This window comes from Oncorhynchus clarkii, chromosome 1 (genome assembly GCF_045791955.1).
Source record: "Oncorhynchus clarkii lewisi isolate Uvic-CL-2024 chromosome 1, UVic_Ocla_1.0, whole genome shotgun sequence".
Taxonomy (NCBI): Eukaryota; Metazoa; Chordata; class Actinopteri; order Salmoniformes; family Salmonidae; genus Oncorhynchus; species Oncorhynchus clarkii.
Window position 1 is genome coordinate 48223308 of NC_092147.1, and position 24308 is coordinate 48247615.

The 24308-nt window shown below is 41.7% G+C and overlaps 1 pseudogene; it reads right to left on the minus strand.

The window, feature by feature from the left end:
- Positions 1–2352: 2352 nt before the first annotated feature.
- Positions 2353–24308, minus strand: part of LOC139405771 (protein O-mannosyl-transferase TMTC3-like) — an 83225-nt pseudogene continuing 61269 nt past the window's right edge.

Genomic DNA, 24308 nt, shown 5'->3' on the forward strand with positions numbered 1-24308 from the left:
GTACTTTTTGGAGAAATGTCCTCTGGTCTGATTAAACAAAAATAGAACTGTTTGGCTATAATGACCATCGTTATGTTTGGAGGGAAAAGGGGGACGCTTGCAAGCCGAAGAACACCATCCCAACCGTGAAGCACGGAGGTGGCAGCATCATGTTGTGGGGGTGCTTTACTCCTGGAGGGACTTGTGCACTTCACAAAATAGATGACATTATGAGGAAGGGGAAATTAGGTGGATATATTGAAGCAACGTCTCAACATCAGTCAGGAAGTTAAAGTTTGGTCACAAATGGGTCTTGCAAATGGACAATGACCCCAAGCATACTTCCAAAGTTGTGGCAAAATGTCTTAAGGACAATGAACTCAAGGTTTTGGAGAGGCCATCACAAAGCCCCGACTTCAATCCCATAGAATATTTGAAGGCAGAACTGAAAAAGAGTGTGCGAGCAAGGTGGCCTACAAACTTGACAGTTACACCAGCTCTGTCAGGAGGAATGGGCCAAAATTCACCCAACTTATTGTGGGAAGCTTGTGGAAGGCTACCCGAAACGTTTGACCAAAGTTAAACAATTTAAAGGCTACCAAATACTAATTGAGTGTATGTAAACTTCTGACCCACTGGGAATGTGATGAAAGCATGAAAAGCTTAAATAAATAATTCTCACTACTATTATTCTGACATTTCACATTCTTAAAATAAAGTGTTGATTGTAACGGACATAAAACAGGGAATTTTTACTAGGATTAAATGTCAGGAATTGTGAAAAAAAGCAGAGTTTAAATGTATTTGGCTAAGGTGTATGTAAACTTCCGACTTCAAATGTATATCGCCCCCTACTGTTGGGAGCTAGTCTCAGAAATCCCAGACCTAGGTATACCGGAACACTTTTTAATGTGGAAGGCAACCGGTCTGCCAAGGGAGACTTTAGCTGTAAGACATACAGAAAAATAACACGTAGAAGTGATAAGCACCTGGAATCCCCACCACTATCAAGCACCCAGGAGCCAAGTTGATATCAGTGCTCATATTAGAAAACAAGGGACATAGTTTTAAAAATACATTTAAAAAAAAAAAAACGTTTTTTTTTTTGGTCACCATAAAAAAAGCAATTTAAAAAAAAATTATTTATCAATTACATTGCAGGTGAAACATATTTGCCCATGACAAAAGTGATAGATATGGTGCTTGAATAGAATTGAAATATCAGGTGGCTATATTAGTGGCTGATTGATGTGCTCTCTACAAATCTGATATCATTGCAGGCGAGACGGTTCTTTCAAGGCATTTAAATATTCTTGATTGATTATAATTGTAACACTTTCGGAGCACTCGTCTTGCATGATAAAAGATAGCCATGCTAAACAACGTACCATATATTTTAAGTGGCACACAATAACAGTACTGAGAGCTCACAGTGCATGCAATAAATAAACAAATAAATACTGGACGTATATAAGCATCTGTACATACACAATATGTAGTGTTTTAGGAGCTTAATGATAAGTAAATGCATGATCATGTTGAGACTGCTAGGAGAGTCATGCTTCATATGAGGCCTCAGGCCAACCATCATATCACACTGACAATGTTTCTTAATTGAAGATATCAGCAGATTTCCATTAGGGTAATCGTGACTGACAGTGAGTGCGAACAGATGGACACACAAACTTTCAGTGAGTGCGAAGAGGAAAAAGGAACAGATTGACACTGAACAGGAGAGGTCTGCAACTAATCACCAGGATACAAAACAATCATGGAACACTGAGGGGTTAAATAAGGGGTTAAAGAGAGGCAAAACAGTGGCAGGCGAGTTTTTGTTTCACTTAGCTAATCATAGGTTTCTGACAAGTCACATTATCTCTTTCGTCACGCATCATCAAACAAAAACACTTCCATTCCAGGTAACTCAAACTCAACATTAGAATGACAAGTTGAAAAAATTAAATCAAGATGGCAACAAACAGCATGTTAATTACATAAAAAGAGAGAGAGAAGGAAGACAGACAGAGAGATGGAAAGAAAAAGAGAACAAGGTCAACGTGCTGAGCTGCAGTGGGAGAAATAAAAATAAAGAGGAACTGTTATGCACAATAACTGTGCTGTGAAATCCTCCCTCAAAGAGAGAGGAAGCATCTTGTGTAAATTATAAAAAACACATGGCACAGCCTGAGGGAGAACATGGGAGGGAGAGGGGTGAGGAGGAGCATGTGTCACAATCCTCATGCCAAAACTGCCTGGTATTGTTGCAATCAGATGAAGAGTGAAGACTAAGAAAACAATATATCTGTCTGGTGGTGGGTCAGGTTGCATGTGCGTGGGGGGGGGGGGGGGGGGGGGACAGACATGAACTGAATATGAGACAAACCGCTCCATGGAAGCACTATGAGATAAGGGCTGTGCTATGAGGAGAGTAACACTGACGACGTGGCAAACAGGAAGTAAAGGGTGAGATCAATAAGTGAAAATAGTCAATGGGGTGAAATGTGGTGTAGTATGCTGGCACAGCAGCTGTAGTAATGGGTTATTTGGAGATGCATACAATGTACAGAGATCCTGTATGCCTGCAGTAGTGTCCATTACGTCATTTCCTTTCATTGTTCGTGATACAATCATTCCTTTTTTAAACACAATACCTGGCTACGCACAGAGTGAGTCACACATAAAGAAATCCAGTGATCAACAACTTATCTAGTAAACATACCAAACAAACCAGCATAAATTAGGATATGATAAAATGACATTCAGAAGCAACACACAGGGATATGCATCTGTAGTGGAGATTAAAATAGACTATGACAAATCGCGTTGTGCTCTTCCTTTCTCGTGTTGTTCAGAGAACAAACAAACCACATTTTCCCTTTAATACTCGCAATGGTGTTAAAATTATGGAACACAGCAGGTAGGGTAGCCCCTAAACCTGATAAAAAAATCAAAAATGAGTTAAACCATGCATGATGAAGTGGGGAGGGGTTTTGTTTCTTAAAACCAACCGAGTTTGTGGCAGTGTCCGAAATGCCACAAATAATGTACCAAACATTATTATTTTTATTTTACTTAAATAGGCAAGTCAGTTAAGAACAAATTCTTACTTTCAATGACGGCCTAGGAACAGCGGATTAACTGCCTTGTTCAGGGGCAGAACGACAAATTTGTACCTTGTCAGTTCGGGGATTCGATCGTGCAACCTTACGGTTACAAGTCCAACACTCTAACCACTAGGCTACCTGCCGCCCGATTTAAGGACAACTTACTAATATTGAGATCCACCCCTCCTTTTGTCTTAATACACACGGGAAACTGTTGAGCATGAAAAACCCAGCAGCGTTGCAGTTCTTGACACAAACTGGTGCGCCTGGCACCTACTACCATACCCCGTTCAAAGGCACTTAAATATTTTGTCTTGCCCATTCACCCTCAATTGTCTCAAGGCTTAAAACTTATTGGCACCTCTCTCCTCCCGTTCATTTAGACTGAAATGGATTTAATAAGTGACATCAATAAGGGAGCATACCTTTCAACTGGATTCACCTGGCCAGTCTGTCATGGAAAGAACATGTTCTTAATGTTTTGTATATGTTATTATAGGGTGCAATCTGGGACGCATCACAGCTGTGATTCAGGAGCTGTTAGTAGCTCTACAAAAATGTGTCCTGCGCTGCGGTAAATAACAACAAGGTTAATCACCGCATAATATGAAGTCAATCTCCTCCAGTCTCTTCAAAGCGGTTGCCCGTTTCTTCTCTATATCTTTAATCTCTTTTGTGGATTCGCTCTTAGTCCTCAGCTATTTGTCAGCCTGGCTGCCATCCAGATGCTCTGATTGGCTGTCGCCACCACCTCGAAAGCTTTTTGCCGAGGAGGATTTCCGTGCATTCTTCTTATTCCCGGCAACCTCCCCAACCCTATCGCTGTCGGTGGCTCCACTCACTCCCTTCCTCCTCCTTACCCAGCTTCTTTTCCTCCGCCTTGGCCAGCGTAGCCACGCCCTCTGCTGACGCTGGGCTCAGCGGCTGCCCCGCAGCAGACATGGGGCCGCCGCCTTGCTGCGCGTGATGCCCAGGTGGCGGCGCACGTACTCCTCGTTGGGGCACCAGGCCCAGCGTTTCCTCCAGGCAGCACTCCGCTCTCGGCAGGTCTCGCTCCTCGAAGTAGACCACACGCAGGGTTGTGTGTTCCCCCTTGCACGTTGGTGGGTGTCCATACGGAGGATCCTCTGGAAGCAGATCTTGGCACCCTGGATGTCCTTCTTGTGGTTCATCAGGATGTCTATCCCCCATGAGAATCAAACCGTTAACATGCTCTGGGTGGTGGTGCAGCAGCTCGTCTAATACAGGCAGGGCATCCACCTCCTGTCGAGACTGCGAGTGGAGCAGGGCCGGGTTGAAGAGGACGCGACGGGTGGCCTCCCTCATCCAGTGCTCGGCTGTAGCATTCTCGTCGGCGTCCATGGCAAGCATCCCCAGGTTGAAGTAGCCGTTGGCATCGTCTGGCTCCTCCTGGATGTAGGTCAGGGAACGACGGTTGGCCTCCGGACGGAACCTGGGCTCACCTGGAAAACATACACAGAGAAAAATGCACACCCACATGCACGCACACACACATAATGGTTAGGGCACAATAACAACAACAACAATCATTGTTTATTTAGTTGGAGGTAGGTGTGATTTGTTAAACGTGTTCGGATGGCAACATCACTATACTGGTTTGTGGGTAAAGGTGGGGCACGCACACTTAGCAAGTCACAGGTGCAGATTGTACAGCAAAAACAGTATGATAAGATAGGAATGGCATTCAATAAAATGTCCACACAATTTATACTGCCCAACGTTTCACCATAACATTGTATTACATCTATCAGTGCTTGCAACTAAAGAGTGTGCCAAGAGTTTTCATTTTTTAACATTTAACTTATTGTATGTGCCCTGTGCCTGTAAACTATGCTGGGTGTACGTGCAGCCGCAACAACCCCGTAGAGTGCCAAGGGACTCTTGCTGGCACCAAGTCAAACTCACACCTACAATTGAATCAACAGTTGGGCCACCTTGAACAGAATGAGAGTAATACCAAAAGAGAGAAAGAGCACAGAGAATACAGGGAGTCAGAACAAAAACATTGGTGGTGAGTGACAGCATTATTAGAACACTGTTATTAACAATAACACCTAAAGCCGAAATTAATCTGTCATTTTACAGCTGCAGCGAACCGTGAGTGATCTGGGCAGAGCCAGGGGAGTGCCGAGACACACACACACACCACGCCACACACACACACACACACACCTAGTGGGTAGGGTTAAGGTGCATTTATAATAATTGTAATAATACTTCTTTTGTCCAATTTCCCAAATCTGAAATTCTTGTCGACCCAACCTACTATCATGGTACATTTGCTCGCACCATGGGGGACCATTAATCACACTGGTATAACTTGTTAGTCTGCAAATGTGAGGAAAATGTTGATATGTCGCGTGCTGGGACTTTTGTTTAAATTCACCTTCAGGGTTAGAGGGAGCACTGCCCCGGCCTCTTACAAAGAGGATAAGTTACGCTGAAAATGAGCGTGGGTAAAGAGAGCGGCCCAGAAGGAGGGGAAGGGGGTGGCGTAAAAGTCAGCACCAGGAAGAGGAGGAGGGGGAGGGGGGGAGGAGGCACCAAGGCAGTACCAGGACTGTGAACTTGGCCTTGAACTCACATGGCTGTCTGGGTAAACAAACAATCTAGTCAACAGAGCTACAGTTCCAAAGAAACCAAGCCTCTTTAGTAGAATAATTAAAGATATTAGGTTTGTTAAAATAGAGCCCTAGTACTCTAATGCAATGGTAAATCTAACGCTATAGGTCCGGGGGTGTCAGAAATATTTTTGATATTTTCACAGCCATTATTATGAGCAAAATAGCTGCCGGTGGCATGAAAGGCTTGGGTTTAAATGAATAAATAAGTTGTAGGTGTGACGAGGGCTTGGACACTCACTGGTCCAACAAGGCGTTCCATAGCTTAATACTGCATGTGTTTGTCTCAAGTTCTGTAGGTTATTGAATGTCTTTGCGTTGTCATCAACTCCAATTCAGCTGGGGGCACGAAATAATCTCCTCCTAGTCCATTGTGGAATAATACTACAAGTTTATATAATAGCAACAGTAAAAAAAAAATGTTTTTAAACAGTTATTGCTCAATATGTTTGGAGTCAACATTGTTGTAATTGGCTTCAATGAGTATAGGCCTTTACACATTGCACTGCACCTCAAATAAAAAAAAATACAAGGCTCCTGTAAACTGGATTGTATGTGTGAGTCATGTTCTCAATAAGCAAGATATACTGTAGGCCTACTGTTGATACGGCGTTATAGACGGAATAGCCTACGTTTGGAGGACCGTGTCTTTGGAAATGGGGATGGATACAAGCCTAATGGAGTATGCACTGCAGGTAGGCCTATGTGAATTGTGAATAATGAAAAAGCATATCGGCAAAAGCCTCACGAGTAGACCATTTGGAAACCTTTTATGCATAGGCTACTTGGCTAATGCATGGCCAGGATAAGAAAGACACCAGATACATTGTTGTGGAACCAAGGGTAGCCTATTAAGGGCTTTGGTTTTTTTAATCAAACAAAAAAGGAACAGAATTTAAATGTTTCTAAATAGGAGTGTCACGGGATTATCTCATCTCTCATTCTATGACGGGCATATAGCCTACATGGAGTTTTTTTTTTATATGCACAACCAAAATAATACCCCTCCCACCTCAGCGCAAGCGAGCTCATATAAGAAAGGTAAACTACCAATCCTGAGACTAGGGTTTGAAAATAGAAGAGAGACGGCTTTAACAGGGCGAAATGGCAACCGAGCGTGCGTTTGACAATTGGCTTGACGCCAGCCCAAAATAGAGCCTCTTATCTCTTATCTGGTAATGTTCATTAATGACAAGATGAGTGATTCATTGTTGATTGATAATCTACATTTCAAATGGAACTTCCTGATTTAAATAAAGGTTAACTAAACAAAACGACTGCTACGTGCTTTGGTTGAGCCTGGGTTGTATTCAGTAGGAGCGAAACTGAAGCAAACGGGCCAATACAGGAAGTGTCATTCCTGTATGCTTATTTTCGTTTTCCATTGCAAAACGTTTTGCTATGATGTGCCCTAATGAATACAACCCTGAGTTTCTCAGCCTCAGTCACATACCGGATTCCTGCATGAGCAGGGCAGAGTTGAAGAGGGACAGTTTGTGGTGTGGGTTGAGCTCCAGGGCGTAGTTGAGGTTCTTCAGGGCATCTGAAGGCTCCTTCATCTCGATGTTGACGATGCCAGGTTGTACCAGAGGTCAGCGTTGGATCTGTCCAGCTCCAGGGCCCGCAGGTAAGTGTCCCGGGCCTCGGATGGCTTGTTCATCTTCAGCAGCAGCTCCCCTCTGGGTTTGTACAGAAAGAAAAGTGAAATCAAGCCAAATCTAAAGCTCACCTTCACAACTAGCTATGAAAAAATTATCATAACTCTCATCTTATCGACATCAATTCTCTATTGTTGTTTGTTAAATGTCCAATGTAGCCGTTTTAATCTCAATATCAAATAATTTCTGGGTAACAATTGTGATTGTTTCCAAAAAGAAACTCTTAGAAAATAGCAATTTCTCATGCAAGACTTTAGCTAGGACTGTCTGGGAGTGGTCTGAATGGGGAGGGGGGAAGTTGAAAACTAGCTGTTATTGGCTAGGTTTAGAACTCTCTTTCTTATTGGTCTAACTAATTTCTTACACTAAAATGGAATAATCATAATTTTCATAATTTCACAGTAGTATTACAACCTCAGTGTGGAAATGTATATAAAACACAGGGGAATCATGTTTTTGACCCCACTGGGCCTTCTCCTTTACGTACATGCTTTGATGAACACACGGTCACTATGATGTAGAGCAGACTGTACAGTGAATCATTTTTATTTTATTTAACTAGGCAAGTCAGTCAAGAATAAATTCTTATTTACAATGACGGCCTACACCGGCCAAACCCGGCCGATGCTGGGCCAATTGTGCTCCGCCCTAAGGGACTCCCAATCACGGCCAGTTGTCATACAGCCTGGATTCAAACCAGGGTGTCTGTAGCGATGCCTCTAGCACTGAGAAGCAGTGTCTTAGACCGTGTCTTAGACTGGCTTTTGATGAACACACTGTCACTGTTATATAGTAGACTGTACAGTTGACAAGTAGTCTGACCAGCCAACTGTGTTACAGAGCCGATTTAATGGCTTTGATGAAGGATGTAAACAAAATACCTTATGTTGGTGTAGAATTAGGGCTGTTGCGGTGACCATATATATTACCGCCACACTGGCAGTCATGAGTCACAGTAATCTCCTTGTATGCTCTCTGGACATGTGTTGGTAGTACCTAACTGGCTAACGACGTCAGGTCGCTAATGGCCTGACACTCAATGCTCTATTGTACCTCTAACCACTCTGACATCAATGCAAATGCGATCGAAGCTCACATCAAACACTTATCAAAACAGTATTATGCCTTTAAAACTCAGCGTTAGTCAAAAATGTTTGACTTCAATGTGATGATCAATATGAAGAAAGAAGTTCAACAACAGGTTGAAACTGAGTGGAAAACTTGGTCATTGTGGATGTTGTTTGAAAGCTAAACAACAAAATGGACAGAATTTCCTAAGGTGATGATTTATTCAAAGCATTTAAGCCGTTGCATGTAGAACAACCCTATGCATATTAGAGCTTATGTATACACATAGGCCTATATATGAGCCCAAGCCCCCCGCCCCCAAAACCTGAATTCAAATAATGATTGTGCCATTATACAATACATAGCCTAATAGCCTACCGCACGGCAGGCTATTACGCATGGCATTAAAAAAAAAAGATTTAAGTAATCGCCTTTGAGTGTGGACTGTTATGTATTGTTACTTTCTATCCACGAGTCTGGGAGAGAACATATAGGCTTAGGCAATACAGGGCAGTTTACAGAGTTCGCCTACAATTATAGTGAATTTGATTTTGAATAGCCTAGTATTAGGGCATTTTAAAAATATTTTCATAATTAATAAGCTGACATTACATTTAGCTACATAATATCTCACCACTGTGCGTTTCCATCTCCTCTCTCTCCTTCATCCCTTTCTCAAGCGCGCAGAGATTGGGGCTGTCAACAGTTTAATTAAATAAACTGTGTCGTGAAAACATGATACTATCCATGTTCCCGAAAAGATTTCACTTGGTTTCCCAAATTAAGCACGGGGTAGCTGCAGGAACAGGGTTGAAGAGCACATAGCAAACAGAGTTTGGGCGGAAAATCACCTGTCGCGCAGCGAGTGGCTGCATGCTCCCCTAACAGTGGTTGATGCGTGAAGTGGAAGTATTCTTATAAACCCAGACATTCCTATATGCAATCCCAGGTGAAAGCAGAGTTTTGATGGTTTCCACTAAAAAGTGGAGGATCCCAGCTGCTACTATAGTTATTTCTCAACTGTTCCACTCTAAAATCGGAGTAGCCTAGACGGCATGATTTAAACTGTGGGAAAGCGGTCTCCATTCACTATTTGAGTGCATAGGGATGATTCCCCTGCTCCTTTTCCTACCCGTTTGATAATGGAACATTTTCATTTATTTTTTGGGACATATTAGTAAAGACTAAATTGGGAAGTCTGATGGTTGAAAATATGATCACTTGATTAAGAGTGTGTCGCCTGAGGCAAGTCACAGTGCGCAAGATTTTTTTGTTGCTACTTTTCAAATAGTCAATAGCCTTCAGTCGCATCATGCAGCTCATATATGTTTTGATTTCGAAGACATTCTAAGGTTTGTATCATTCACAACAAAATTTGCCAAATAACTCTAAATCTAGCGTATAGGACCTTTTTCAAATTATCACTTTTACACTCAACATAGCTACTTCATATTCGCACTAGCTCCGGAATGGGACAAATATCCTTTCCATTTTATTCAGCTAAGTTCAATAATATACTTTTTTTTACAATAAAATCACGGCATGGGACTCAAGCATATCTTGTCTGATAAATGAAGTAGTCTTAAGTCTATGGCATGACTCCTATTCGGTTTTTCTGAAATACATTTGTCGTATCATGTTTGTTCGGCCCTGCCTAAAATTGATTTATTGTGAGGGTGTATATTAAATGGCTTATTATACTTTTATAAATGCAGATGTTCCAACGGCACGCATCAGCGGCTTGTAAGTGTGGAGGCCTGGAGATGCTAACCATGTTTATGTTCATTAACGGTCAATTACCATGAGACCGGCAGTCAATTGCATAACAATAACTGGCTGACAAAATGTCATGACCGCCGAAGTCCAACATAGAATCTAGAATGACTGCTTATGTAATTGATTCGTTTAAGTCTAATTAGTCATTTACAACCTACGTCAGCAGTCAATGGACCCTTCGCTGAGCTGAATTAATGTAATTGACTGCTTACGTATGTTGTAAATTAATTAATTCAACTTCTGATGGAGTGCCTACTGACGTATATGGTAACCATTCAAATATCAGTATGCTCAAGGTTGTAATTAAACAGTTATGATGTAGATTGTACATCACCCTGATGGAGGTAGTAAATACACTAAATAGACTTCTGATGAAGGAGGTTAAGAGATAGTCAACAACCTTGTTCAACATTATTCTGATATGGTGTAAACTAACCACCTTGCCAACTAATGTAGGATGTTAGTAAAGGGGCCTTGCCTGCTGATGTAGGCTTGCTTGAAGTCAGGCCTCATGCTGATGGCCTGTCTGTAGAGTTGGTATGGATCAGGTTTGCCAGGTTAATGTACAACGTTCAGGTGGTTGGGCGCCACACGGGCGGCGTACTTCTTCCCTGGAATGATCTTGAAGGGTAACATAATAAACTAGTACTTATCTCTAATTTGTTGACGATTGATCAGTAACTGATCCCTGATGCTTGTTCCACATGAAAGAGATTAGATCACACTATATTATGTGCTTGCAGTTGTTTTGGTTTGTTATTAACTTCATTCTGACAGGTTAGGGGTACTGGACACTAGTTTGCTAGTTTGACAGGTGAACTATTACGAAACAAGTGTTCTTTTCTTCTCAGGAAGGCCAAGTCTGAATATTTTATGTCTGTTACCACTGATAACCTGAATGACCCTAGAAAGTTTTGGAAGGCTATTAAGTCTATGTCTGGTAACAGTAATGTTAATGAATTAACGTCATGTGTTTTGAAGGACTGTTGCTATATATGACAAAACTGAACTGTTTCAATGTGCACTTTGTATCATCTGGTAGGCTGTTTGATTCAGTGTCCTCTCTCTGTACAACCCTGCGTGGATGAACCAGTGAGAGCTGGTCAAACTTTTAGCTTTTTGCCATTCTCAGTGCAGGTGGTACATAAAGTCCTGAAATCCTTAGATCAGAGAAATCCTGCAGGTCCTGATCTTTTGGATCCCTGCTTTTTCATAGCTGAACCACTCGAATCTCTGTTCAATCTAACCCTGGAATGTAATGAAATTCCAAAGATCTGGAAATCAGCATTTGTCCTCCAACTCTTTTAAATAATTATAGGCCAATCTCAAAGCTGTCACCCCTGGTGAAAATACATGAAACCCTTGCAAGTGAACAGCTAAAATAGTTTTTATTTACTAACTCTATTTTATCAATGTACCAATCGGGCTTCAGGAAGAAGCATAGCACAATTACAGCAGCCATGAAGGTTTTAAAGGATATCACTGAAGCCATTGACAAAAAACAGCACTGTCTCACTTTTTATTGATCTCTCTAAGGCTTTTGATACAGTTGATCATGCTATACTAAGGCAGAGATTGTCGAGTGTAGGTCTTTCGGAGCATGCAGTTGCATGGTTTGCTAACTATCTGTCTGATAGAACTCAGTGCACTCAATTTGATGGGCTTTTGTCTGTTTAAATTGTCTGTATTGAATGGTGTGCCCCAAGGCTCTGTACTTGGTCCTCTCTTATTCACTATTTATATACATGATTTAGACAAGCATGTCCAAAATGCACAACTTAATTTTTATGCTGATGATACTGTTATTTACTGTTGTGCCTTGTCTCTTACAAAAGCTTTCCAGAACATGCAAACTGCTTTTTATACTGACAACATACCTTGTGTCAATTGAACCTTATCCTCAATACTGACAAAACAAAACTAATGGTGTTTTCTAATGCAAGAAATAGACCTCTGAACCTTTCACTTATTACTACCTGTCAGGGCAAGGAGATTGAGGTTGTAACCTCATATAAATATCTTGGAATTTTAATTGATGACAGCCTCTCTTTTAAATTGCATATTCAACAATTTACAAAAAATATTGAAGCTGAAATTGGGATTTTATTTTAGGAATAAGGCCTGTTTTTCTTTTGAAGCCAGAAGGAGGCTATATATCCCTAGACTATGGGGATATTTTATATATGAATGCTTCCACTCAGTGTTTGAGATCAATTGACACTCTTTACCATGGTACTGCAAAACCCTTACGCACCACTGAACTTTGTATACCAGGGTTGGCTGGCCTTCTCTAGTCACTCGTAGGCTCAGTCACTGGTATACTTTTATTTACAAAGCCATTTTGGGTTTACTACCTTTTTATTTTTGCATTTTTATTGTTCAGAAATGTGGTGGGTACTCTCTTCGTTCGCTGGACTTTATCCTGCTAACTGTTCCAAATGTCCGAACTGAATTTGGTAAAAGGGCTTTTATGTACTCTGCGCCATCGTCTTGGAACACCTTACAAAATACTTTTAAACTGGAAGAACTTGTCCCGATTGGTGTTTTTAAATCACTGATGATGGATTTTGAGGCTGATTCCCTGACCTGTCAATGTTTTTAATTTGCTGTTTTATACTCTTGTGAATTCAATGGTTTTTACTAGATTACTTGTAGTTTTTCATGTTGTCTGTCTGTCTAATTTTTTTGTAATGACTTGGTGCTGCCTATCTTGGCCAGGGCGCTCTTGAAAAAGAGATTTTAATCTCAATGAGCCCTTCATGGTTAAATAAAGGTTAAATAAAATAAATAAAAGAGAACGTAGAGCAGGAGTTCTCAAAGTCGGGTCTAAAAATATATTTATTTACATAATTTAAAAAAAATTAACATTACTAACAGATTAAACACATTTTGGCTGAGGGATCCATGGAATACATTTAAAGGGTGTTAAATAATACAATGTAATAAATGAACAAATATATGTAATTCATTCATTAAAGTGATCATTCAGAATTTTGGCAATGAGCCCATTTATCTTCCTTCATACTGGACACGGACATACAAATGGTATTGCCATGTTCATCTGACTCTGGGGAAATGGATAAAGGGCCTCATTGCCAAAATCCCAAAGTATACATTTACCTCTCTGGGATAGGCCAATTGCTCTCCACTTGGCCAATTGCCAGGGAAAATGCAGAGCGCCAGATTTAAATAAAATACTATAAAATTCAAACTTTCATTAAAGCTACACTCGTTGTGAATCCAGCCAACATGTCAGATTTCAAAAAGGCTTTTCGGCGAAAGCATAAGAAGCTATTATCTAATGATAGCACAACAGTAAACAAAGAGAGAACTAATATTTCAACCCTGCAGGCGCTACTCAAAACGCAGAAATAAAATATAAAAATCATGCCTTACCTTTGACAAGCTTCTTTTGTTGGCACCCCAATATGTCCCATAAACATCACAAATGGTCATTTTGTTTGATTAATTCCGTCCATATATATCCAAAATGTCCATTTATTTGGCGCGTTTGATCCAGAAAAAAACAGCTGCCAATTTGCGCAACGTCACTACAAAATATCTCAAAAGTTACCTGTAAACTTTGCCAAAACATTTCAAACTACTTTTGTAATACAACTTTAGGTATTTTGAAGTGTTAATAATTGATCAAATTGAAGACGGGTCTATCTGTTTTCAATACAGGACAACAAACTGACGCTACTTTTCTACTCTTGCCCAACTCTCAACAGTGTTACACTGTTTCAAGATGGCTGTACTTCTTCATTTCACAAAGGAATAACCTCAACCATTTTCCAAAGACTGGTGACATCCAGTGGAAGCGGTAGGAACTGCAAACAATTGCTTTTAAAATCCAGTTCCCCAATGAAATCTCATTGAACTGTAACGCTCAATGAGTGTATAGGTGTGGAGTCAGGCGCAGAGAGCAAAAGGATGCCGGAAAAACACGCTTTAATGTCCAGAAATAAATCACAGGAACAAAATAATGTGAAAAAATAAAAGGACAGCGAGAACCCGAAAAGCAAACACAAACCACTCGAACACATACATACGAACAAGCCCGCACAAACAGAAGCGGGCTGAACTAACTTATATAACCCCACCCTAATAACCAAACAAGAAACAGGTGAAACCAATTGGCAGCTAGTAGACCGGCGACGACGACCGCCGAGCGCCACCCGAACAAGAAGGGGAGTCACCTTCGGTAATATTTGTGACATGAACAGACAGAGACCTAAAACTAAAAATAAATCTGAACGGTTAGTCCTCTGGGTTTTGCCTGCTACATAAGTTCTGTTATACTCACAGACATGATTCAAACAGTATTAGAATCTTCAGAGTGTGTTCTATCCAAATCTACTAATAATATGCATATCTTATATTCTTGGCATGAGTAGCAGGAAGCTGAAATTGGGCACGCTATTTATCCAAAAGTGAAAATGCTGCCCCCTATCACAGAGGTTTCTAAAGGAGGTATATGTCATATTTTTGCATTGTAACTTCAGACAATGTCCTTAATATATCTGCAGTAATAGTGTAATGACGATTCACAATATGTTATCCCACCCAAAAAATATTGGGCACACACAGAAATGCACTTGAATGGTGCAGCCTTCTTATATTGTCAAAAGGCATCTCTTGTTGTCGAATTGACTGGGGCAAGCGTCAAACATATAGAAATAGCCCCAGTCAATTTGACAACAAAAGATGTTCCTTCCCAGGGCCCATGCACGGCCAGTCATTGTTAAACTCATTGCATGCTATTTCTATCTCACTCGAGTTGTGGGGTCCTTGATTAACTTGCCATCACAAAAGGGCGTCCCCGGCCCCGAAAGGTTTGAGAACCCATGACGTAGAGAATGTAGCAGTTAATGTAGAATGTAGTGAGCTACACGTTCTTAACTCTGTTACACTCACCCAAGCCGTCAAGCTGAGCACAACTGTGCACCTGGGTCATGGCACGACTGTTACCCGGGTTTGTTTCCTCCACTGTCCCGACTGCCTGATCCTGGGCTAGAACCAGTAATCCTCTGCTTCGCAACGCAACGTGACCTCCCTCCCTTGATAACGTTCTAACTTGTTGAGCCACCCAAATGGTAACAATTGGATGCCTCCATCCTTGACTTTCCAGCTAGCTGTGGAGTGAGCTTACGTACCGTACAGTTCTTAACTGTTACACTAACATCACTTTTCATGAGATTTTGGATCTTAATTTGAGAGATAGCATTGCAGGAAATGCAAACTTGTAGTGTATTCAAGGCTTAAAAAGGTTTATTAAGTTTGCAATTTCCACTAAAATGTCAGACTTGATTTGCCCTAACGAAAAATGTCCATTAATTATAATTCACATTTCCTGTTGCTGCAGAATTATTTTCCTGCTGTAGCAAACTGGCTCAAATTAAGATCCTACATCTGTACCGACGTTTCAGACATGGCCTTAAAATTACAAAGCAATCAACAGAAGAGACAACAAGTCACTTTCTTAGAGGCCTAATAATGACTGAGCTGGAAAACTAGCATATCAATATAATTTCAAAGCCACCGACAGCCTCTGATGTGGTCAATATGCTTCTGTCATGGCCAACATGAGTGGAATTTTTTCACAGTTGGATTTTCTTGGAAGAAAAAGATCAAATTTGTATATATATCCCACAGTCATACATTTCTATACTAGCCACACATACAGCCAGAGGGAGAGAAGATCTGTTTCTTTTATGTTTTCTAAACCGATTAATCGAATCAGAGTTTACGCAGTTTGTCACACCCTGACCTTAGAGAGCCTTTTTATGTCTCTATTTGGTTTGGTCAGGGTGTGATTTGGGTGGGCATTCTATGTTCTGATTTCTATGTTTTGTGTTTCTATGTTTTGGCCGGGTATGGCTCTCAATCAGAGACAGCTGTCTATCGTTGTCTCTGATTGGGATTCATACTTAGGCAGCCTTTTTCCCCTTTTGTTATTGAGGGAGGTTATCTTTGTTAGTGGCACTATAGCCCTTGTAAGCTTCATGGTTGTGTCTTTGTTTCTTGTTTTGTTGGCGTCATTTATATAAATAAAGTAACGTACGCTCACAACGCTGCGCTTTGGTCCACTTCTTCTTCAGACGGTCGTGACACATTCTTTCAAATACATTATGAGAACATGAGACTGAGGCAGGGACTTCCTCCATCGACAGGCTCACAGAACCGTATAAAACACGTACTAAAGCACCATGTTGTCCGTTTCATGCCATGGGGTTGTCAGTCGTTGGATTCCTGGACAGAAGCGGAAATCTGGATATAGAGAGTTAACTCGTTTGGGGAAAACCAAATGAATAAGAGGCATGATCAAAATAAGTGTAGTGTATCAAAAGCAATTATCATTGGGCCCCACGCGGAAATCCTGTTCAGTCCCTTCAGCATCGGTCGTCGATACATGATGGCCATAGCCGCTTGCATGCTTCAGCTGAAAAATCTCTTTAAAGCTCAGACAAGGCCTCGCCTGTTCCGTTTCGTGAGGATAAAATTGAAGAAATCAGCCCCGCTGCTTATTTACAAAATCGTCATTTGTTTCAAAGCTGACCCCTCGCATGGGAAGTACAGTCAGGCCCTTCAAATTATTGTTATCAAATAGGCCATAGTCCAGAAGTTGTTTTTCTTCTGGAAGTTTGGGGTGGATAAATTGAGGGAACTGTCACTCATAAATGACAAAGAAACACCACATCAACGCTTACCTACAATAATGACCAAAGGGCTTTCACATGCCAGTCATGTTTGTAGGGATTTCAGATGCTATTTCATTAGGTTTTCATTAGGAGATCGGATCACAGAACTCGGTTTGTATTTTATGAACAATAGAATAGTGAGAACTGGGCAGTTACAGAGAGAGACCGACAGTAGAGATGTAATCTAGAGTCTGCAGCGCAACCACTAGGCCAGGCTGAGGCACTGCCATTTCCTTGATTCCTGAGAGAAACCACTTTGAGGGATTGGGGTAGGAAATTAGGCCGGCCTCCCGTTGACCTCTAAAAACGTAACCTCATCAGAGCTGAGGCGACGGAGCTGCATTTCTAAGCATTAGACAGCTGAGCATTAGCTCAGACTATTAAACTGACTATTAAATTATAAGGTCGGGAGACCTTTAACATTTAAATGATGATCAATGATCTGTCAAGCGTGAAGAAGTGCCCCTTTCGTTGATTATGGTAATTGGAAGCTGCACTTAATTTTGTAGAATATTGGCCTGTTGGAATCTACAACTCCCTACTTACATTGCACAGTTCGGGCATGATCTGATTTATCTGTAGAGAAACTGCGCATCGAGCCCACAAGAACCGACATTTTGGTTTGGGTAGGAAGTCAGATAAGAGGCATTTATTGACCTCCATCATCATAACAGACTAGAGGTGAATGAGTTGCACTGATTAGCATTAGACAGCTAAGCATGATTTGATGACTATTAAACATTTAAATTCATGGCAAAGAATGGCGCTGGAATGTATAACATCCATTTTACGGACTCCTGGCCCATTCTGCTATTTTGTGTGTGTGTGGGGGGGGGTTTGGCGCTAATCTTAACTTTTTTTGTACATAATGTTTCCACCATCGTTTCCTATGACCGAAAAGAGCTTCTGGACATCAGACTAACCTTCATTTGGATGAAGATTTCTACTTCAATGAGTCAGCCGCACAGGACATACTGCTCACCAGGCACTAATCCCCGGCACTCAGAATTGAAAGATGGCGATAGAGGCCGATGTGCGGGTACCCTGATAAAACTACAGCGGAGAGTAAATAATCCGCCTCTACCCTCTGTTCTATTGGGAATGCACATTCACTGGAGAATAGTGCTGAGCGATTAACCAAAATGTCGGTTAGTTATGCACAAGAGGGTGGTGTGTGTCCTTGTTAACAACAGCTGGTGCGCAATCTCTAATATTAAGGAAGTGTCAAGGTTCTGCTCGCCTGATGATAAACTGTAGATCAGGGGTACTCAACTCTTACCCTACGAGGTCCGGAGCCTGTATGTTTTCTGTTCTACCTGATAATTAATTCCACACACCTCGTGACACAGGTCTAAAATCAGTCCCCGATTAGAGGTGAACAATGAAAAAAATGTAGTGGATCTGGCTTCGAGGTCCAGTTGAGTTTGAGGGCTGTAGACCACACTATTTACCAAAATAGTTTATCTATATTTACCACTACAAACCTATGCTGGCACTAAGACCGCGTTTAACAAGCTGTGTAAGGCCATAAGCAAAAATGAAAAGGCTCACCCAGAGGCAGAAGAAATCTGTCTTACCTCATTTCTACCAGCATGTCACCTGTGCAACGAGAGGCGAAAAAAACTATCCACCACCTTTACTCCACACACAGAGACGTATACAAAGCTCTCCCTCCCTCTCCATTTGGAAAATCTATCCTCCTGATTCCTACTTACAAGAAGAAAATAAATCTAACAGGAAGTACCTGTGACGCGTTCAATACTGAAATGTTCTGATAAAGCAGATGCTAATCTACATGAATGTTTCGCTAGCACAGACTGGGATATGTTCTGGGATTCATCAGATCGCATTGAGGAGTTCACCACATCAGTCACTGGCTTCATTAATAAGTGCAGACAATGACAACGCCCCCACAGTGACTGTACGTACATATCCTAACTAGAAGCCATGGAGCTCAAGGCTAGAGCTGCTGCTTTCATGGAGCTGGACACTAACCCGGACGCTGATGAGAAATCGCTCTATGCCCTCTGACAAACCATCAAACAGGCAAAACGTCAATACAGGACTAAGTAGGAATCCTACTATGCCATGTAGTACTCACATCTGTAACCATGAAATACTTTGAATGGCTGGTCATGGCTCACTCACATACACACCATCATACCAGACCCCGCTCCAACAGATCCACAGATGACGCAGTATCTATTGCAATCCACACTGCCCTTTCCCACTTGGACAAACTAACATCGATGTGAGAATATTGTTCATTGACCACAGCTCAGCATTCAACACCATAGTGCCCTTCAAGCTCATCACTAAGCTAAAGACCCTGGGACTGAACACCTCCCTCTGCAACTGGATCATGTGCTTCCTGATGCGACGCCCCAGGTAGTGAGGGTAGGCAACAACACATCCGCCGCGGGGGCCCCTCAGGGGTGCGTGATTAGTCCCCTCCTGTACTCCCTGTTCACGACTCCAACACCATCAATACGTTTCCCGACGACACAATGGTGGTAGGCCTGATCACCAACAACGATGAGACAGCCTATAGGGAGGAGGTCAGCAACCTGGCAGTGTGGTGCCAGGACAACAACTTGTCCCTCAATGTCAGTAAGACAAAGGAGCTGATCATGGACTACAGGAAGCAGGCCCCCATTTACATCGAAGGGGCTGTAGCGGAGAAGGTCGAGAGTTTCAAGTTCCTTGGTGTCCGCATCACTAAGGATCTATCATGGTCCAAACATACCAACACAGTCATGAAGAGGGCAGGACAATGCCTCTTCCCCCTCAGGAGGCAGAAATTATTTGGTATGGGCCCTCAGATCCTCAAAAAGTTAAACAGCTGCACCATTGAGATGTAGTATGCCGTCCGCACGACCATCACTGGGGCCAAGCTCCCTACCATCCAGGACCTCTATACCAGGCGGTGTCAGAGGAAGGACCTAAAGATTGTCAAATACTTCAGTGCCCCAAGTCATAGACTGTTCTCTCTGCTACCACATGGCAAGTGGTGCCGATGCACCAAGTCTGGAACCAACAGGATCCTGAACAGCTTCTACCACCAAGCCATAAGACCGCCAAATAGTTAAATACTGTAGTTAACCAAATAGCTACCCGGACTATCGGCATTGACCCTTTTTGCACTAACTTTTTTGACTCATCACATACGCTGCTGCTGCTACTGTTTATTATCTGTCACTTTATTCATAGTTATATGTTCATATCTACCTAATTACCTTGTACCCCTGCACATCGACTCGGTATTGGTATCCCTTGTATATTGTGTATCTTATTACGTGTTTTACTTTTCTATTATTTCTCCATTTACTTTCTCTCTGCATTGTTGGGAAAGTCCCGTGAGTAACCAATTCACTGTTAGTTCACACCTGTTGTTTACGAAGCATGTGACCATTTTTTTTATTTGAGTTGATTTCAAAAAGGTGCTCCTTTAAGGTTGTCCTGTTGATCTGTCATGTGTAGAGATTAAACCAGGTGCCAGGACATCATTATAAAAAATATATTGTTCAAACTTGACTGCCTGGATAAATAAAAGGTAAAAAAAATAATTTAAAGTGTGAATGCAGCTGACAACAAATAGAAAACACAACTTAACACAGAGGGATTTTGTCTAAAAGCCTGGCACAATGAACAATGAGACACTATTCTTCCCACTCGCTGCTGTTACCTCCCAGCTACCGATTTCCTCTCGTTGTCATATCCCTCAAAGGATGATGAAGGTGAACATTATGAAAAACAAACAACTGATGTTTCCCCTCTTAAATACACCTGGGGGCTGAGGCGTTGTTGGCCTAGTGACATACAGTACCTGTGGCATGAGGGATTTGGCAACCAGGTAGGCTTCCTCAGCTTCCTTGGACTTGTTCAGGTTTTTGTAGGTCCTCCCCACATTCATATGGGCTCCGATGTCATCTGCAGGGACATGCCACATGAGAATGCACATGGGTATGACATTTAGGTATGACAACTTGGCAGGGATATCAAAACTGAATGGGGTTTAGGGATTAGTAGTACTGTACATGCCCATGCAGTCAGGTCAGGTGGTGGTTTGGCTGAACAGTATATCTGAACTGAGCTAATCTGAGGGAGTTTAGAGGAACATTGTATGTGTGCCAATTGCCACCCTATTTGCAATATAGGGCACTACTTTTGGGACGCAACATTTCAATAGGACCACGCAATACACAGCACAGCTCTACAATGGTGTAGTGATGGAGAAACAAATCTTTACAGTTAAGTATCACAACATTATTCTTAGACAATATTATTTTGATATTTGACTCGTATATGATATATATATATATATATATATGATATATGATATATATATATACACACACACACACACACACACACACACACACACACACACACACACACACACACACACACACACACACACACACACACACACACACACACACACACACACACACACACAGTTGAAGTCAGAAGTTTACATATACCTTAGCCAAATACATTTAAACTCTGTACCCCACACAGGTCCCTCAGTCAAGCAGTGAATTTCAAAAACATATTCAACCACAAAGACCAGGGAGGTTTTCCAATGAGTCAAAGGGCACCTATAGGTAGATGTATCCATAAATTCAAAAGCAGACATTAGATATCCCTTTGAGCATGGTGAAGTTATTAATTACACTTTGGGTGTATTGATACAGTACACCATCCAATCACTACAAAGACACAGGCATCTTTCCTAACTCAGTTGCCGGAGAGGAAGGAAACCACTCAGAGATTTCACCATGAAGCCAATGGTGACTGTAAAACAGTTACAGAGTTTAATGACTGTAATATGAGAAAACAGAGGATGGATCAACAACATTGTAGTTACTCCACGATACTAATGTAATTGACAGAGTGAAAAGCAAGCAAGCTTGTACAGAATAAAAAAATATTCCAAAACATGCATCCTGTTTGCAACAAGGCACTAGAGTAAAACTGCAAAAATGTGGCAAACAAATGAACTATATGTCCTGAATACAAAGTGTTATGTTTGTGGCAAATCCAACACAACACATTATGGAGTACTACTCATATTTTCAAGCACGGTGGTGGCTGCATCATGTTATGGGTATGCTTGTCATCGGCAAGGACTAAGGAGTTTTTTGGGGGATAAAAATAAACGGAATAGAGCTAAGCACAGACAAAATCCTAGAGGAAAATCTGGTTCAGTCTGCTTTCCAACAGACACTGGGAGACAAATTCACCTTTCAGCAGGAAAATAACCTAAAACACAAGGCCAAATATACAATAGAGTTGCTTACCAAGTCGACATTGAATGTTCCTGAGTGGCCTAGTTAGATTTTCAAGCCAACTTAAGTTAACTCTATGGCGAAACTTGAAAATGGCTATCTACCAATGATCAACAACCAACTTGACAGAGCATGAATACTTTTTAAAAGAATGTGCAAATATTGTACAATCCAGGTGTGCAAAGCCTTTAGACTCACAGCTGTAATCGCTGCCAAAGGTGATTCTAACATAGCAAGGGTGTGAATACTTAAGCAAATTAGATATTTCTGCATTTCATTTTCAATAAATGTGCAAACATTTCTAAAAACATGTTTTCACTATGTCATTATGGGGTATTGTGTGTAGATGGGTGAGGAAAATATATTTAATCAAGTTATAATTCAGGCTGTAACAACAAAATGTGGAATAAGTCAAGGGGTATGAATGATTTCTGAATTCACTGTAAGTTGACCTAAGAGTTGTGCAAAGTTGGTAGAATCATATTTAAAATGATTCACAGCTGTAATGGCTGCCTAAGGTCAAGTATTACTCTGAGGTGTGAAGACATACAGTGCCCGTGAAAAAGTATTTGCCCCCTTACGGACTTTCTCTATTTTCTGCCAAGATGGCACCGGAGAACAAGGCTAACCAATTGTGGATTTATGCGTGTTTTGTTTGCAACTTATTTTTTTTAACTTATTTTGTACATAATGTTGCTGCTACTGTTTCTTATGACTGAAAATAACTTCTGGACATCAGAACTGTGATTACTCACCACGGACTGGCAGAATCCCTTTTTTCCTTTAACGAGGCCGACGAGCCCAACGTGAATAATAGATTGCTTTCCCAGGGACAGGCCCAGATCCCTGTCATTTGCGTGAAGAGAAGGCAGAGAAAAAGGGGCCAGAGGGGGGACTGCCTTCTGAGAATTCGTAGGTGATCGAATAAACCCCCACAACCTTCCATTCCGCTAGCAAACATGCAATCTTTGGAAAATAAAATCGATGACCTACGCGGAAGATTAAACTACCAACGGAACATTCAAAACTGTAATATTTTATGGTTCACGGAGTTGTGAATGAACAACGACATCAACATATGGCTGGTTATACGCTGTATCGACAGAACAGTGGCGGCGGACTCTGTATTTTTGTAAATAACAGCTGGTGCTCGATATCTAAAGAAGTCTCGAGGTTTTGCTCGCCTGAGGTAATCATGATAAGCTGTGGACCACACTATCTACCGAGAGAGTTTATCTGTATTTGTCGTAGCTGCCGACATACCACCACAGACTGATGCTGGCACTAAGACCGCAATGAATGAGCTGTATTTCGGCATAAGCAAACAGGAAAACGCTCACCCAGAGGGGGCGCTCCTAGTGACCGGGGACTTTAATTCAGGGAAACATAAATCGGTCTTATCACATTTCTATCAGCATGTTAAATATGCAACCAGACAGAAAAGAACTCTGGACCACTTTTACTCCACACACAGATGCATACAAAGCTCTCCCTCGCCCTCCATTTGGCAAATCTGACCATAATTCTATCCTCCTGATTCCTGCTTACAAGCACAAATCAAAGCAGGAAGCACCAGTGATTCGATTAATAAAAAAGTGGTCAGATGAAGCAGATGGTAAGCTACAGGACTGTTTTGCAAGCACAGACTGGAATATGTTCCGGGATTCCTCCGATGGCATTGAGGAGTACACCACGGCAGTCACTGGCTTCATCAATAAGTGCATCAATGATGTCGTCCCCACAGTGACCGTAATTAAATACCCAAACCAGAAGCAATGGATTACAGGCAACATCCGCATTGAGCTAAAGGCTAGAGCAGCCGCTTTCAAGGAGTGGGACTCTAACCCGGATGCTTAGAAAAAATCCCGCTATGCCCTCTGACGAACCATCAAACAGGCAAAGCATCCATACAGGACTAAGATCGAATCATACTACACCTGCTCTGATGCTCGTCGGATGTCGAAAGGCTTGCAAACCATTAGAGGGAAACACAGCCGAGAGCTGCCCAGTGACACGAGCCTACCAGACGAGCTAAACAACTTCTATGCTCGCTTTGAGGAAAATAACACTGAGACATGCATAAGACCTT